Source organism: Nilaparvata lugens, unplaced genomic scaffold (assembly GCF_014356525.2).
Source record: "Nilaparvata lugens isolate BPH unplaced genomic scaffold, ASM1435652v1 scaffold5780, whole genome shotgun sequence".
In the NCBI taxonomy this organism is placed as follows: Eukaryota; Metazoa; Arthropoda; class Insecta; order Hemiptera; family Delphacidae; genus Nilaparvata; species Nilaparvata lugens.
In genome coordinates this window covers 1,731-20,340 of record NW_024091565.1, presented here as the reverse complement: position 1 = coordinate 20,340, position 18,610 = coordinate 1,731, and the positions used below count along the sequence as shown (strand labels likewise).

The 18,610-nt window shown below is 33.7% G+C and overlaps 1 long non-coding RNA gene across 1 annotated transcript; it reads right to left on the bottom strand.

Moving 5' to 3' along the window:
- Positions 1-1,570: 1,570 nt before the first annotated feature.
- LOC111053473 lies at positions 1,571-15,425 on the bottom strand. The gene is made up of 3 exons (XR_002606232.2): positions 13,940-15,425; positions 12,520-12,673; positions 1,571-8,673 (listed from the first exon to the last, which is right to left on the bottom strand). It is a non-coding gene; the product is annotated as an uncharacterized LOC111053473 (long non-coding RNA).
- Positions 15,426-18,610: the final 3,185 nt, after the last annotated feature.

The window sequence follows — 18,610 nt, the reverse complement described above, 5'->3', positions numbered from 1 at the left end:
ACAACAGAGGAAACGGCTCTTGAGGACAATAATCTTGTAGCAGTTGAGTATGAAGAAGTTGCCGAGCCGGTCACCAGTCGTAGACAACTCGTCAATGAGTGCACCGCCATTTTGACCACGCTACGATCGCTAGTGTGGGACCTGAGTGATAGTGAGTTGAGTATTTATAAGGCCAACTTGAAGACTCTCCTAGAAATCTCTCTCGGTCAAGTCCCTGCTGAAGAAAGTTTGCCTCAGTGACATTCATTTCAAATTGGATGGATGGTGGAAATTGATGTTATTATTTAGTCATGTATAATTGTTACACTTATGTGAAAAGAATGTTTATATTTGTCACTTGTTACTGTGAGGAATGCTCAAGTGAATCTCATTGCACTTCAAGCCAAGACTGACTATTATCAATACCTACTATTACTTCTGGCCCCACAACTAATCAATGACGTCATAACATGTAGATTGATTCTTCCTAGAATTAAAGTAGAATTTCTACTAGCGTATCAATGTATGGTATGCTCTTCAACGTTTGTTACTGTATCGATTTTTTATTAATACTATCTAAACTCCAGATAAAAGACATATGTATTTTATTAAATAGCAATTTTATCAAATGCAATAATTTTCTATACTTTCAGCTTGATAGACTTAATTAATTTATTCAGTGATAGAGCTATTAATAAATTCATCTCAACCAAAAATACTTAATAATAGCCTGTATCAGAATTAAAGGAGAGGTAAATCAAAGGTAAAACAAATCAAAAGGTAACTCTTTTATGGGAAAAGAGGCGGTGTAAGTGCACGTCCAGTGCCAACATACCTGTCATCAAATTTTTGGTTGGGATCGATTTAGTATGTTATTTTGAGCACAAAATCACAAAAATTAAACGGCGGTCACTATTGTTTTTAAAATAAACTAAGTTCAAAATAGCACAATTTTACATGTATTTAACCTATGAGTAGCAGCCATTTTGATTATTGAAATCATCAAATTATGATATTCCTGATCTGAGTTTTCCTAACCCAAAGCTTTTCCTAACCTAAGCTTTCCTAACCTAAAGCTTTTCCTAATCTAAAGCTTTTCCTAACCTTAGCTACTTATTGGTTGCTACTTATAGGTTAAATGCATGTAAAGTTGTGCTACTTTGAACTTAGTTTATTTTAAAAACAATAGTGACCGCCGTTTAATTTTTGTGATTTTGTGCTCAAAATAACATACTAAATCGATCCCAACCAAAAATTTGATGACAGGTATGTTGGCACTGGACGTGCACTTTAGCCAAAGAGGCTTCCACATTGTATCACAATAAATCTGTGGTACAGAAAAACCCATCAGGAGAATGTTATCTAGTTAGATAAAACCTTTCTATCTTATGATGTTATGGACAATTCCAAAACTTGCATTTACTTTTTAATTCATTAGTTTAACAGTTCTTTCAAACTTTATTTATACTGTTCTTTCACACATTTTCCGGTAAAATTTAGCCCATTTTTCTTTCACACTCTATTTTCACTGCTCTTTAACACTTCATGTGAATTGTATGTTGTTTTGTAGTATTGAAGGTCTTTCTTCTTATCGCTCATATCCATTTTCGTTTTAAAGTTTCATCTTTCGGAAAGAGAATACAGAAACTTTTGGAGTCTTGTTATAATTCCTGCGACAATTGGGTACACAACAACAGAATTCCATGATTTGAAACTCCAAATTCACCATTACTTTTCACAAACGGATATTAGAAGAATGGAAACAAACCATATTTATTGAAATGGAAGACCTTGAAAATATAATTAGTAATTCGAATAAATTGTGTTGGTTACCGTATCATATGTAAATATCGGGGACCGAGCTTCGTTCTGGAGTACAAAAGCATAAAACATTTATTACGAAAGAAGAATTTATAATAACATTCATACCGTAATGTTCTATCTAATCACAGTAAATTGAGATTAATTCCCAGAGGAATGCAAAAATTTCCCTCACAAAGGCCCAGTTGCACAAAAGACGGTTAAATTTTAATCCTGATTAACTTTACGTGAACCAAATCAGAGAAGACCATTTCAAAAAGATGGATCTACTGGAATCAATCAGGATTGAAAATAACCCGGCTTTTTTGCAACCGGCACTAAGTACCTGATTGAATGATTACAAAAGTTCAACAGCTGAGTCATAATTTTGACACAGTCCCACATACATGAACTCGCTCACTCACTTCCATCACCAACAGACGACGAAATAATTATTATCAGCTGTTTTTCCAAGGATGAATAATAATTATCCTTTTAATGTCCTTCAGCTAGTTTTACAAGGGATGAGACCTAGTGCAATCGAATCTTTATATTATAAACCTACTATGTTCCAAATTTCGTGAGAATCGTTAGATCCGTTTTCAAGATCCGGTGAAATACAAACATATAAACATCTAAACATCCAAACATATGAACAGAAGTTGCTCGTTTAATAGTATAAGGTGCGTACAGACTTTCGCTCTGCTCCGCAACCAAACGTCACTCCAGCAGAGCGATTGATGATCGACCGGGGAGCAACAGTGGTTCGACCGGGGAACGCGAGAAGATCTAACATCTTCCGTAACGTTCATGATGGGTGCGTGGGCGGAGCGACTGTGGTTCGATGGAGGAACGAGCGCGGAGCGTGCTCGGTGCGGGTTGGAAGTGCGTATATGTATACGCAGCTATAGGATAACAAGCATCAGCGCTCTTATTTCGCTTGCCTACCTCCAGTAGATAATCAATCTACATTTGATGACGTCATAGTTTATCAGAGCTTCAGTTTTTGTGCCGGAAGTAATAGTAGGTATTGCTATTATGCTTTTTGATCTGAGTGTTTGTAAACAAAGAGTTTCGTCATCACCAAGGCAAACTACTACTACAATAATAAACTTTCTAAATTTTCAACTTAGGTCCGGTTGCACAAAAGCCGGTTAAATTTTAACCGTGATTAATTTCACGAGAACCAGGCATTTTTGAAAAGACGGCTTCTCTGATTGGTTCTCGTGGTTTTAATCACGGTTAAAATTTAACCGGCTTTTGTGCATCATGCACTTACAGTGAGGTCCACGTTATAATGGCAATTGCGATCATTCAACAAAGCGAATAGCGCTATCTCTTTCTCGCTTTGCTCTGGTGCCAGATCGTCTTTTAACAATGTAGAATTAATAATTAATTAACAAAATATTTAATACACTTTTTTCCATGTTTTTCACACGACATGATGTCAAAAGAGTCACTTTTTTGACTGCATGTCGTGTGAAATACATAGAAAAAGGTGTGTTAATAAATCGCAGCTCGGAATGGATAAGAAACCATCATCTCAAATATTCAATCTTAATTATGAAAATATTGTAAAATATAATTTCTTGCTTAATAAAATATAATTGATTATTTTAAACGAGAATGAACAGTTAATATTACATCAATAAACCTGTATCAGCTACCGTCTATAGAAGGCATTGACAAGACAGAGGTTCGGTAACGTTGTTCTGCTATCTTCCTACACTGCCATTATAACGTGGACTTCACTATAGTCTTTGATTCATTATCGCTCAGCAAAATAATGTACTTAAGTTATACAAATTCTCTGTTTCAACTGTATCAGTCCAGAGTTGAATAATTTAATTAATTACAGTATTAGTATATTATTAATGATTATTAATAGACACCAGAAAAGCAAAATTTTTGAGAGTTAATGTACAAACCATGAAATATATTGTATTAAATTGAGTTTTTTTTTGTAAATAAAATTAAGTACGGTGAGCTTTTTTGAATTAATTCTCATGATTGAAAGACATGTCAAAATATTTGTTTATGAATGTAGTCTTTGATTCATCATCACTCAGCAAATTAATGTACATAAGTTATTCAAATTCTCTGCTCATTATTTCCTGATGAAACATTCAAGAAGCACCTGCCTGTCAGCCTCAACTGGAGGTATCTGAAATCACCTTTCAATAAAATTGCAGCACCTACGGTACGGTAAGTTTATTGTAGCACATTTATGTAAAAGAGATTTTAAAAAAGGCTCTACATTTCCGTTACTTCATTGAGCTTTTACAGTTACTATAAAAGCTTACAGTTACTGTTACGGTACATGAGATTTATAGTTAATGACTTGATAGATTAACATTACCAACAACAAGTTGAGTCAAAGACTAAAAATTAATGACTACAGTAATTGAAAAATTCAATTATTGCACCTGTGAGCACCTGTTTTTGTTATACAAATATATTTGCTTCACAAAAGCTTGTAAAACTTTAACTGTGATTAAACCATTGATGAGAACCAATCAGAGAAGTCTTCTCGTGACATTTAAGCATGATTAAAATGTAACGGGATTTTGTGCAACCGGGCACACGTTATCAACTTAGCTATGATTAATAGGTAATGTATAAAGGCATTATTGAGTACAAAATTATTTAAAATGAAATGGTTTAATACTGTAGACTATAGTGAGGTCCACGTTATAATGACAGTATTTGATCAACTTTGGTTTTGCTATCCTTGTCTATCATTCTACAAAGCCGGTGGTACTATCCTTTTCTAGGTCCAAAACGATGCCAATTATGTTTTTGACAGTGTAGAAATATAATTAATGCAGAGAATCGGCATCGCTATTCTTCTATCTTTATATACTGCCATTATAACGTGGATCTCACTATAGTTTATGAGACAAACTTTCGAAAAGAATATTGTCAGTGAAGAAGAAGTATTTTATATTTATCGCAAAAAATATCTCTGAAATCATTACATTATTGAAAAGCTTTATTACTCCGATTGAGTTTGCTATATTGAGGAAAGAATAGTAATAAAAAATAAATTATTATCAAAGCTCTCAGTGAATGGTAGGCATATAAATATATAATGATATAATATTCTACTTCCATGACAAAAATGAATCGTTGTTACTATTGTAACGGAATGGTTTTATTTAAGCAGAATTTCAAGCTCCTATCTGCGTTTACAAACATTTTGAGTATTTGAATAGTTCGCGCTCACTAGCCTTGTCAAGTCTAGCCCAACAGCTGACTGTCATCCAGCTAACCTAAATTTTTAGGTTAGTTGAAGAATCGAACATAAAAATAAAAACAAATTAGAAATAATGTAAGTAAGACCAAAAACTATTTGTATTATTTATTGAAAGTACCTGAGTTCAATTAAATGTAGCCATAAGATTGCTCTCTATTCTATAACATTGTCGTCATTGTTACTTGGGTTAGCTTATCAGATTTGTCGTGGATTTGTTTTGTAATTCTAAATCAAAGATATTTATATTTTATAATGAAAAATTGTTTGAAAGTACTGTAATTGATGTGTCTATCTAGATTAGAAATAAACATTCATTAGTAGATTAGCTCTTTATTCTTCTTTATTTCAAAATATATCAAACACTATTATCAAGTTGGCTTAACCGGCAAATTCAAATTATCAACCGGTAAATTCAAAAATACTGTATGCTAACCATGAACTGAAGAAAACTAAATGATATAACAACTTTAATGATATTAAAAATTAATATAGAAGAGGGATATTTACTTGTTTCAGCTTTGAATCTCAGTAGAATAACCAACATCATAAATGTGTCCAGGCTACTTGATGAATCCATCGAATTAATAAAGACTCCCGGTAATGAGATTTGTGTTGGCGGTCAACAATGAATATAAGCAAGTTTATTGAAAACTTAAAGAATAGAGGATTTTATTCTACTTTATTAAACTTCGGCTACCTGGTAATCTTGTTAGTAAGTGTGCAATGTCATTAGTACCGTAAACTCATAAATTAGTAGCATACGAGTAGATGGCTTGGCTGTTTGAACAAGTTCAACGTTACCGGTCATTCTTATCAAAAGACCAAATTAAGCGTTTTTAGAGTCGGCAGGGCAGTGAGCTCTTTGATTGGCGCCTAGAAGAAACGCGTCATATTGTTCTTGTGATAAATAAAATATGATCTGGCCCTAATAACGTACCAACCTAGTAGTAGAAGAATGAGAAATAGACTGAATACGGTATAATAATTTTGAAAGCTCTAATTAGAAACTCTATTCAAGTCCAACAAAAAACTTTATGTTTTGTCTGAAATGCTTGTTGATAGATATATTTATTAATTAAATGTCCAATGGTATACCTCAAGAAGAAAAACCATCACTGCACTTCAACTTCCCATAAATGTTGAGAGATCTAAATTTCTAATTGCAAATACCGTACCTAATATTGTATGGTAATCAATATTTGAATCTAAGATTCTGGTGACTTGTTTAAAATAATCAATAATATTTTATTTGTCAAGAAAAAATAGTTTTATGATGATTTGAATAATAAATTTTCATAATAATTGAGATAAATGCCTTAATATAGAAATCAAGTAATAGTACCATTAACCTTCTGGAAGTCGCGCCCTACTCGAGCTAATCACAACAGCAGTCGCATGTTGTAATTTTTACAACATTCTATTTTTTATGTGTTATGTACTCTGTTTACTGTCAAATCATATTAATTGTATAATCAATATTTCCATCTAAATAGTTTGTTCCAATAAATATTAAAAACTGGATACTTCACAACTATTACTTCCATCTTAATATTTTATGAGTTCAAATTTTTTTCTGCTTTTAAAACTATTCATTATTGTCAGAATAAATTCACAATTGATAGCATTCATTTTAAATAAAAAGATTCCATTTTTAATTATTAGTTAAGATTTAGAAACAGTTAAGTCTCTACTCCTACTGGCGAACAAGTGTTACACTTATGCCAGTAGTTCTTCACCTCCAGCCGTATTTTTCAGATAGATATAGATATTTAGAATAATAATTTTTTTTCTGATTGTCACATCTTTGTACTGTTTTCTGTGTTTTGGTGAAATAAATTGAATTATATTACGCCTATGAATATTTGCATGATTATCTTTTCGTAGCCCAATAAGGTACACCAAGCAAAGCCAACAATTCTGCTGTGTTATTGGTTCCTTGGCAGTCTTTCTCCCTATGCACTGTTTATCGTATACACTATACTTATGAACTGTCGCGACTAAAGGGCACCTAAAGACTGAACCATTGCTCGGTTGATACTGCAACTCAGTGGAGTGATGGGGAGGAAGTTTTGGAATACATAGGTGACTCATTCACTGACACCACTCCATTCAATAGCTTTGTGCAGCAAAAAAACTGACACTGTTGTACTTTTTACAACAGCGCGACTGCCGGAAGGTTAACTTACATTGGATATTCCTATTTTATAAAATATTTTTTCATCAATAGACAAATTATTATTTGTTATTGGTTACCGTACTGAGTTCATAGATATAATAGCCTTTCTATTCTCCTGTGACAGCTAACCATCAATTTAATATAATAATATTATGCCAACTTTTTTGGAATTAATGTAATGTAAGATGGAATAGAAGATTACCGGTATATATTGCATATGAATGAAGAAAAAATCAATTTGAGATTTTACAAAAATTAAAATTAGAAATACAGGCGTACCTAAAGTGACTAACAATAACGACATTGCCTATTCTGTGGAAAATAATATTTTTTAATGATTTCAAAGTATTATAGCTATTATTTGTTTCAGATTAGAATCATTATAGCAAGCCTTATAAAGTTAAGCCCATGTGTCACACCTGACAAACGATGCTTGTATAGCTTCTAACAAAACAGTTAATGTGATACTCAATTATTCATTACCTGCGTACTTGTCTCAGTGGCCCGAATGAATTGTTGACATGTTCAACTTTTGAAGCTAGTGGAATTCTAAAAGCCAGCTATATACTGTTGATAGTTGTTACTATTTCGCTCGCAGATAATGGAATAGCCAGGTGCGACATAGGCTAATTAAAAGTGAAGAGTATACTCAAGTACAACAATATAATTTAATGGATAAGGATAAATGCTGAAGCTGCTGCATTTACACCAAAGTTGTCAACAAAAAAATTTGGTACATGAACAGTTTTCTACATAAAGTTGATGTTCTTTTGTAGAGCAACAGAGTAGAGTACTAGTTGTCAAAGAATTAGCCTAAAAGAGACTGTATAGTCTGCGTGGACTTGTAGAGGTAGAAGATTTTGTTCACAACTTTTTCAGTGTTTCTCATACTGGTTAGGAAACTAAACTTTTTGTTTAAAACAAGGATATCTAGAAATTGTCTCATTGTTGAGAACTCAGTTGACAACTCTGGTGTGAATGTGGCCTAACTTAAACAACTTAATTATTGAGTAATTTTAGTTTATTGCAGAAAAGCTACATAACCTACATGAATTTTGCATTTATTAATAAGGCATCTGATCATAACTAGTTTATTGAAAACCAAATTAATAGTTGACAAAGTTATAACAGCTTATTTCGATTCAGTAAAGAATGAGCATCATGCCTATTAATTTATGCATAGCTAACCATGATATTAGTTTTTTGCAATAATTTGCATCAAAGCACATTGAAAATTCACATCTTTGACAATCTCGGCAATGTATTAATTTCTTGTATATTATGAGGAAAGCTTTTTAGTTAATGTAATATCAAAATTAACTAGATGATATAATACAGTTATGATGTTGGATGTTCGGTTACTATTGTTAGATGCAGAATGGAAACTGGGTAACACACACGATGGCTTTTGATGTTCACACTTTCTATCTGTCCATCTACACTGTGTAATATGTTTTGGTATCTGAAAGAGAAAAAACAAACGAATTATTGATTGATCGAATGATAAAAAATAAGTTGGTGAAATTTGAAAATAACATTTAAAATTTTCAAGTTCGAGTGATGGGTAGGAGTGGTAGAATAAATATTTTGTAATATACTTCTACTTACAGTTCACACCAACGTGGCATAGAGGATTCTCCCACCTCTATATAAAAATATGGTCCAATGGAAACAGAATGGACTAAGTGCTACATCTCTTCTGTTTGCATTGGAATATATTATAGGCGTTTTGCGCTAAGACTGATTTGCTTGAACAAAGTGAGGAAGATAGAAGATGGGGGAGAGGTGAGTGTAGGCATGGATCCGGGTGTAGTGGGCAGATGGGGAGATTTCCAGGGTAGTCAGTGCTGATTTTTGAGGGTAGTAATGTAAGTCGGGAATATTCCCATTGGGAAGGAACTTATGATTGGGGAATATTTCTCTGCCCAAGAAACCATGGGAATATATAAAATTGCATTGAAATAGTTTATAGTTATCAATTTCAATCACATTTGACAATCATAATCAATAAATCATCCATTCAAAAAAGCAGTGTAAATAGCTCACAAATTACATCAATGTTTAATATAATTTGGCTAGACTTTACTTTGAATGAACCAGTGATCACCTATATCGATGAATCGAGTTGGGTTAGTTAGATAGTATTGATACTGGAATTAAATACTATCGGTTTTACTGATTCAATTAAAGCAAAGCGTCCCCTTCTTTATTCTTTATCATAATAAGTATATCATCAAAATGATAGTAAGAGGAAAAATAAGGTAACCCTGTGCTGTTCCACTCCCAAATTTAGATAAGGTTACACATACTCCAAAATATGTCAAGTCTTGTAGTTCTTCACTTCACAAAATTCTCAGCCATAAAATATTTTCAAATTTAGATGCTTCAAAACCAAACCCTCGTAGAAAGAATATTGTACATTATTATCACAAAAAATGAAATATTCACATACTAATGAAATTTTGAAAGAGCGAACATTCTAGTATGTTCTTTATTTTTTTATTTTTGGGTTTAAGGCCGGTTACAGAGCTCGACCGACCGTCAGTCTTTTCCATAGATATTCCATGTATCCGTACAGAGCAGGACTGACGGCACGCATGCGCACGGTCAGGACCATGCGTTTTACACTGCGTACGAAGACCATCGATCGAGCTCGTGCGCATCCGTTCCATCGGTCGACTGACGCGTTATTGAAGCAAATAGAAGCTTTCTGAGCTGTACTGATCAGTAGCCCGATCGCAATATAACCAATGTGCTGAAACCTCTGCCCGACAATCAGCTGATATTGAATAGAATAATGAACGAATTCAATTAATAGTGTCATATTCGAATTCAGAGCTTTTCTATACATTTCTTCAATCATTTCTAAATTTTTATTGGAAAAATCTTATATTATTAATATTATCTACATTTATTTAATCCGTAGCTTAAAATGACTGCAAGTATTCCCAATGATGATACAAGCTCGAAATAACTCATCAAAATTTCTGATGGACATTCTGAGGTAGTTAAAACATGTATCTTCATCCCCAAGCAAAATGATGTATATAATGGTACTAAATTCCCTTTGAAATGCTCTTTGAGTGACCATCGGGTGAACTTGACATCTACGTCTTTTGATCTTTCGTTTACGAAGATAATAAGCTGCAATTAAACAATCTGTAAAGGCGTCCATTTTGTGAGTCAGAAAAACTGATGTATGGATGTGTATGGTCAGGATGGTGCATACGCACTGACGGTCGGTTGAGCTCTGAATGTGTAAAACTGATTTATGGATGCATATGGTCAGGATGGTACATACGGTCGAGGGTATATGGTCGAGCTCTGTAACCGGCCTAAATTATTGTGAGCTTTTTTTGCAAAGTAATAGATGATTTATCATTATCATTAAATTTCTTGAGCAATACTAGACGAAGTAAACCAAGAATTAAACTTCTTGAGCAATTCAAGACGAAGTAAACCCAATATTTTGTTGACTAAGGTTACTTGACTGTTAATTATGAGTACCGTATAACAGATTTAACTTACAAGACAAAATGAATGTAGCATCATAATAGTGGTACCGTATACAATAATCAAGGATGTGCACCACGCTTTTCGATTCTTTTTACTGGTACATTTTCAATTACGAATTGTATACTATCAATTTATGTAGATTTGACTAATTTAAAGAAAAAACTTTTATCATTTTTACTTTTTGATATATTGAGCGCCAAAAGTTCAAATCTTGGGGCAGATCTATTACATGAATGATAGCAAATTGATTCATACAATTTTGAGGATGGATCTCCCCCAATATTTGAACTGTATGCGCTTTTAAATCAGAACGAAAAAATGATAAAAATTGTTTTTCCTTAGAAATATGATCTTTCTAAGTATCTTGATAGAATTCAAATCAAAATACCTTCGAAATGAAACCAATAATAAGTTTCCAAAAGCGGAGCCTTAAATGATTAGAAATGAGTGCTTATTCCTCCTCAAACTTACAAGAAGTGATAAACGAATTTGAATTACTGATCTTGATATTATAGTTTCAAAGTTATTTATTCTAATCATTTCAATGCTTTATACTATAATGGCAAGAGTATAAACCAATACATATTCCAGCTACTTTGCTTTTGAACCCTTCCAATGAAGGTAACACATTGGGCCATATGAATAAAGTTGAGCATTTGCTTCATTTTCTATGAATAAACGTGAGCAAAAGGTTTTGCTCATGCTCATCAAAAAAATAGTTTCAGCATTTGCTCAAAAGTAAAAGCTTTTGCTCAAAATTGTATGAATAAACTAGAGCATTTGCTCAACTTTTGAAGCAAATGCTTCAAAAAAGGTGAGTCTAGTCTAGAGCATCTTATCACCTTTTGCTCATAGTAAAATGGCTCAACTAATTCGTATGAGGAAGAGGAAACTATACCAGATACGATCACAACCAATAGTTGAGAACTATAAAACTCTTTTTAGATTCAACCATGATATATATCACCATTATCCCTACAAAAGATAGCTTCAAAAAAGAGTGTTCTCTGTTATAAAGATAGCCATCACAAAATAGGAAATAGGCATCTAAGAAGATGAGAGTCTTCAACCACAGAGAAGAAACCATTCCTTCTACTTTGTGACTCAACTAACCTAAAACTATTCATAAATAGAAAACAGAGCAGACGACGCAAACACAAGCGGTGCCCCCTACTTGCATATTTAGCGCTTCCGTGAGCTATAAAAACAAAGTAAGGTTACAAAAGCGAATTAGCTGATGAAAAATCTTTTAAATACGTGAGCATTTGCTCCAGAGTTCAGGAGCATAAGGTAAGAGTATAAGGTAAAGCTTATTCATATAAAAATGAGCAAATGCTTTTGCTTCTACCTTTTGCTCATGAGCAAAACCTTATGCTCCATGCTCTTGCTCATGAGCATTTGCTCTGGTTTTATTCATATGGGCCATTGAATTTCAGATGAGCAGCTGATTTGAAAAAAGCAATATCTTGAATCATAAGCTATTAAAGGACACTGTAAAAGCGAGAATGGGTGAAATCCCTTCAACTACTACCAAATATAATGGCAAGTGTATAAAGCAATACATATTCCAGCTACTTTGCTTTTAAATCCCTCCAATTATTGATTTGAGAGAGGCAGCTAGATACAAAAATGCAATATCTTGATTCATAGGCTATTAAAGGACATTGTAATAGTGAGAATGAGTGGAAACCCTCCAACCACTAACAAATATTATGACAAGAGTATAAACCTATACATTTTCCAGATAATTTGTTGATGAACCTCTCCAAAAGAAAAATTCAGAACAACTGACCATCTTATCTTTAGCGTTGATGTCGGCTCCACAGTTGTGGAGCACAAGGTCACAAGGCGCACAAGGTCATTGTATCCCATTTATGAGGTGTAATGGAGGGGTCTTCGTTCTTTCTTGTCACCGAGCTGTTACGTTCGATCAGAAATTCAGCCATCTGAAAACCAACCACATCAGTTATCACAATAACCCTGAAACTTCACCAAGTTCTGTAGTGTAACGTACTATGAAATACTCGAATGTCTGAAATACACAAGTGGCATGCAATTCGAACAAAACGTCAGCATCTGATCAACATTGGTTTGCTATCATTTACGGTGAGATTAAATACTCAGTGAAAATGATAGGATGGCATAGTTGGCAATTTCTACTTCCATAGTAGATAGCTGTGATCCAAGTTGTCCCGGTACATCTGATATAAAATTAGTTGTTGACTTTTGTTAGAATGGGAAATTTCAAAAACCTTTCATATACGTCGACGCGCAATTCAAAAAGGAACATACCAGACAAATTTCATGAAAATCTATTGCCGCGTTTCGCCGTAAATGCGGAACATACATAACAACATAAAGATAAATGTGAAACCGTCGATTTGAATCTCAATCGATCGGTCAATTATTATAGAAAATAACAGGTGACCGTCACTGATAATTTATTTCAAAAAATCGCAGGTGATAGGAAGAGACTTTGTCATTGAAACACTTGACCGATAGATTCGCTGGTGGTGACTACTGTTATTGAAATCTGTATGTACCATTACACTAATTAATTTTTTTGAGCTATTTAATAATTCTATGTATGTAATAATAATATTCAATAAGATTCTGAATGCATCAAAATTAGTGTTTCTTTTCTCTCTGTAAAACCTGTAATATGCAACTCTGGTTTGCACACAATCATTTTTTACCCATGCAGACCATTTTCGAAAGATTTATTTGACTTAGTGTATTCATGAGGTTGTTTTTATTCGTTGTTGTTGTTTTATATTGAAAATGAGTACATAAGAATTTTACTTTGTAAATTGCATTTAAAAAAAAATAAATATCTTTTGTCTGTCTGTCTGCATGCCGATTGTTATGAATTATTATTGCGTTACTTTTTCTCATTGCATCAACGAGTCTCCCTGACAGCCAATCTCCTACTGGTTAAGAGGGGACAGGTTGTCGGGACCGTAGACGACAACCAAGCTCCCCGTCAGCCGAGCTCCTCTCCCAGGACGCCGTCGACCAATCCCCTCGAAAGTGGTTTTAAAAGGAGCTCGGCTGACGGGGAACTTGGCTGGCGCGCTCCCGCAAACCACAGATCCACACTCTTTGTACGCATTGGGCCAACATGTGGATGCGGCACCAAGTTACTGGCCAGCCTTAGATAAGGTTGCTAGTGATGAAAACAAGAATGTGAAATTGAGACAAAGTAACTATACCTCTCAAGTACCATACTTGTAAGCTGTCATCCCATTACAGCAATCAGTATACCAAGCTGTCCCCTCCCCCCACCACAACAAACTTCTCTCTTCACACCTACAACATAACACAAAAGAATACATTCAAGTACTGTGAAATTAGTTATCCGATTTCAATGAAGCTAGTAATTGATCATATGTACAATGTGAACGCTTTAAAATAATACTATTTGAAAAAATGTATCTAGATTAGATTAATGGAATTCAATTGGATAAGGTTTTTACTGAGGGTGATGACCACATTCGACACAGACTTGTGCTTGAGTAATGGCTACTAACTACCAAATAATTGTGGAGGATTGAGTAACGCTTTAAAAATTGATAAATCAATTCAAATCGTGAACGTATGTATTCTAAAGTTTTATCCAGATTTATTAATTGGAATAAAATTTACTGGTAAAAGATTTTTTTTTGGTGAGAGCAATGTCCTCAAGTGTTCAAGTGTCACAGACTATTGCTAATAGGTAAGAAGATAAGATAAGATAATAGTTTTATTCAACACAGTACATTTCACAACCTACAGTTGCATTTGATAAGTCTTAATAAGCTCACAATATTACAAGCACATATGGAAGACTGTTATTTTTATTTATTCATTTTCTTTACATACAAAGGCTCACAGAGATCCATAAAGAGCCATATATTTACACAATTAAATGAAACAACAATTCAACTTATATACATTATGAAATATAGTAAATAAAGAAAAGAAAGCAAAAAGCATTTACACAGTTGAAATAATCAAATTAATTACATTCATATAAAGAAAAATGTGAAAAGAGAGTTCCAGCCAGAGTTTACAAAACAATTAATCTCAAAAACGAGCGTCTTGTCTTATGATAGATTCAGTTCACAATGTTTCTTATATTCATTGAATGAGTTCGAAAAAGGATCAATGTGTTCATTCAAGCTATTAAACTAGTCGTAAGGTTTTATAAAGAAATGAGTTGTAATGATGGTTTGTTCTAGCAAAGGGAATCTCGAACAATATATTCCTTCTAGGTCTTGCATATGGTACACTGAAATTAATTCGGCTGATAAAATATGGTAAATGGATGTTATGATTTAAAATATTATATAACAACAATAGGGCATTTAATGATCTCCGCACCTGCAATGACCGGATATAAAATAAGGATCTCAATTCACTAGTTGGAAAATTGAATGGACAGAAGATACTGAATTTCTTGATGAAAAGGTGTCTTAGAAATCTATTTTGAATCTTCTCAATTTCGTAGCTATCAGTTACATTAGCAGGACCCCACACCATAGATGCATACTCAAGTTTACTCCGGACCAGTGCATTAAACAGTTTTATACTTACATCACAACTAGTAAAAGGTTTTGAATTACGAGGTATAAAACCAAGTAGCCTATTAGCACTGCTAAGAGTGTGATTAAATTGGTCTTTAAAATCAAGAGTCGAGTCCATCAACACTCCAAGATCTCAAATGCTATTGACATACTCTAGATTAATGCCTGCTAATGAGTAAGCGTAACGATCATAATTCCTCTGTCTCGTGTAAACCATAAACTTGTTTTTGAGATATTTAATTTGAGTTTATTTCTACGACACCATAGATGGACTCTATCAAGATCCTGTTGTAACTGAGCACAATCTTCAACACTCTATTAATTTATACAATTTTACATCATCTGCAAACACTAGGATCTGCAAACACTAGGATCTGCAAACACTAGTCTTATGAAGACAGTTATAAGAGAGTTAAGAGGATGATGAAAATTAATGAGTCACAGTTTAAGGGTGTGATCACATTGGATATGTATAAGTGGAATTGCACGCTTGTTTATGCATGACCAAGCTTGCTGATGAGAAACAAAATCTGGAAAGAGAAATAGGAACACTCACGCTGAACGCGTGCACTTACTGGTTGGGTTGAGTTGAGTGTGAGCAGCTACAGACAAGTAACAACGTGTTTCAATGACTCTTTCCAGATATTGTTTCCCGGCTCATGCATGCTCTGACGTGCACTTGCAAATAGACGCATCCAATGAGATCGATTGCAAGTGAAACAAGGTTGACAGCACATTCGGTCACCCGTCCAAAGGGAGTACCGAGCGCTTGTCACACATTACAACTGTATGATTAGTTACAGCACTGACCAGTGGAAAAGATCTGTATACCGTGTGTACAGGATGCTAATAGAATGACTAATATTTCAATTAGGGCAAGGATACACGAGGCGTTTTTTCAGACAAATCGTCCGCCGCTCCTTTCAACGCTTGTACGGTCTCATTGAACGGCTGACCAATGTACTTCAAACTTCAAAAATGAACGCTTCTTATTTTTTATGAATTAATATTGGTAAATTGTCTTGTTTGTAATAATTTTGTCAAATAAATGACTGCAATGAAATGAACGTGTGTCCAGCTCCACTTGCTATGGTATAGTGAGACTCACATTATGAAATCAACACCTTATAACCATTGGTGTTATCCATGTGTGTCATTAGACAACGCAGATAGCTCTAACCTTTTCTACCTGCACACTGTTGCCAAATCGGTATTGACTGTGAAGAAACGTGATGAACCATCAAAGTATTCTCAATTATGAAAATGTATAATTGATTATTATTACAAGAATCAGCAATTAATAATCAGATATACCGGAATGACTTTAGTCATAGCCTTCTAATATAGAAGGCACTAGTGACTGAAAATCGGCAACACTGTAGTCCTATCTCTTCCACTGACTTTATAAAGCGAATCTCACTATAGCATAGAATGAGTTGCCGACGCCAGAGAGACAAATTTAAAGAGGAATAAAACAATGCGACGGGAGTTCGTCAAGTACCTATTTTCACCAGTCCTTGAGAGACTGGAAGAAATCGGAAGTTGAGCCATTCAAGTTTCCACAGCATCAAGTTTTCGTTACAGGCTGATAAATAACGTTGTATAACAGATAACGTTGCACACTAGTTAGGTATTAGCATAGAGAAAATATATTATAATAAGATATCCCATGGTATAGGTAGTTTATGTTCAGAATTTCAAGCCGATTTTTTATCAACTGAAACCGATTACTGTCGACTACTGTCTAATATCGGGACACCGAGCTTTGCTCGTTATTAATTGATTGATAAACAAAACACGATTCTTTAAAATGATTGGGAAAGGACTAATATGCACAGCCAAAAACTGTTTCTTCCCCGAATTTTGATTTATACACTATAAATAGTCCAAAAAGTAGGTTATGTTCCATACATTGAATTCAAGTCCAATTTCCAGTCCAAACATTTGAAAACAGAAAAGTTCCAATTGAGATTGTTTACAAACCAAATTGAATAACAAAATAACACTCACTAATCACTTAAAACTGTAAAATAATGATTAACTTTGAAAATTCTGATAACATGTTTACTTCAGAAAGTCCAAAATAGTAACTAGATGCTGTTAGTGTAGAATAGTACATAGTATATTAACACATATTGCAGCAAAAATAGTATATCATTCTAAATCGAATTCATAGTATATCTATTTGTAATAATTGAGGATGTGTTTGTTTTTTGAAGTGTGAATAAATTGTTATTTTGATGGGTGATAGATAGTAGCTTGACCTAGATTTTGATTTGAACTATCGTACAAATTTGAAAATGGCCAGTTTTGGGCATAAGCCTGTTGTGCCTCCTCATATAACTGTAAAAATAATTGTAAGACTGAGAAAATGAATAAATGAATAGAATAGAATAGAAAAGAATTTTATTGTCCTAAATACACAATTACATCGAATAATAAACACTTTACATTTTATCCAATGAAGTAACATGCAGTATTATTCATTCTATGGTTGACAAAAATTCATTAGGCATGGCCGAAGCCGTCAGCCAGAGTTGGTGGATAAAGATAATAGTTTTCCTTAACTAATCAAGATAAAAGTTTGATAAATTTTAGTCATTGATTCCGGTACTCTATACAAGAATAGTTATAAGCCTTCCTCAACATAGATGAACTATTATTGAACTATAATTGAAAAACAAAGTTTATTCTCATTTACTAAACAAGATAAGATTCAGGTAAACAACAATAGAAAAAACAATATATTACAGAGAAGCCTAGGTAAAGAATACTAACTATTTTACAGTTCAAAAATTGAATTCATTAATAAGGAAATTTCTATATGTTCCCGCTGATCTTAAATACCCCTCCAACCGCACCCAGTCCTCCCCGTTAAGATATCTCCGCACTACTTTGTCTCCTAGTACTTGGTGCTGTAACCAATTTTTCCTTTGCTCTCCCAGTACCTTACAGCGGCTTATAAAATGATAAATATCTCCCCTTTCCCCACTATTGCACAAAGAACATATTATATTAGCCCCCTCTCTACCCGGTCTGAAATTTAATGGCAATAAGGAGCCTCTTGCTTTGAATATATTACTAATGAACCGTCTCTTATTCTTATCATCCATGTAACTTTTATTCATTTGATTATTTTCCAGTGTGAGCTCAGCGTAGATTGAGTGATAATGTGCATTTTCAGCTCTATTCCATTCAATTTGCATTGATCAGACAGTTCGTCACTGGGTCTGTTTGAACAAAATTGTTCAAAGACAAAAACACCGTTCATTAAACTTTTCTAAATTAAAACTCTAAAATCCTGATCAATATGAGATA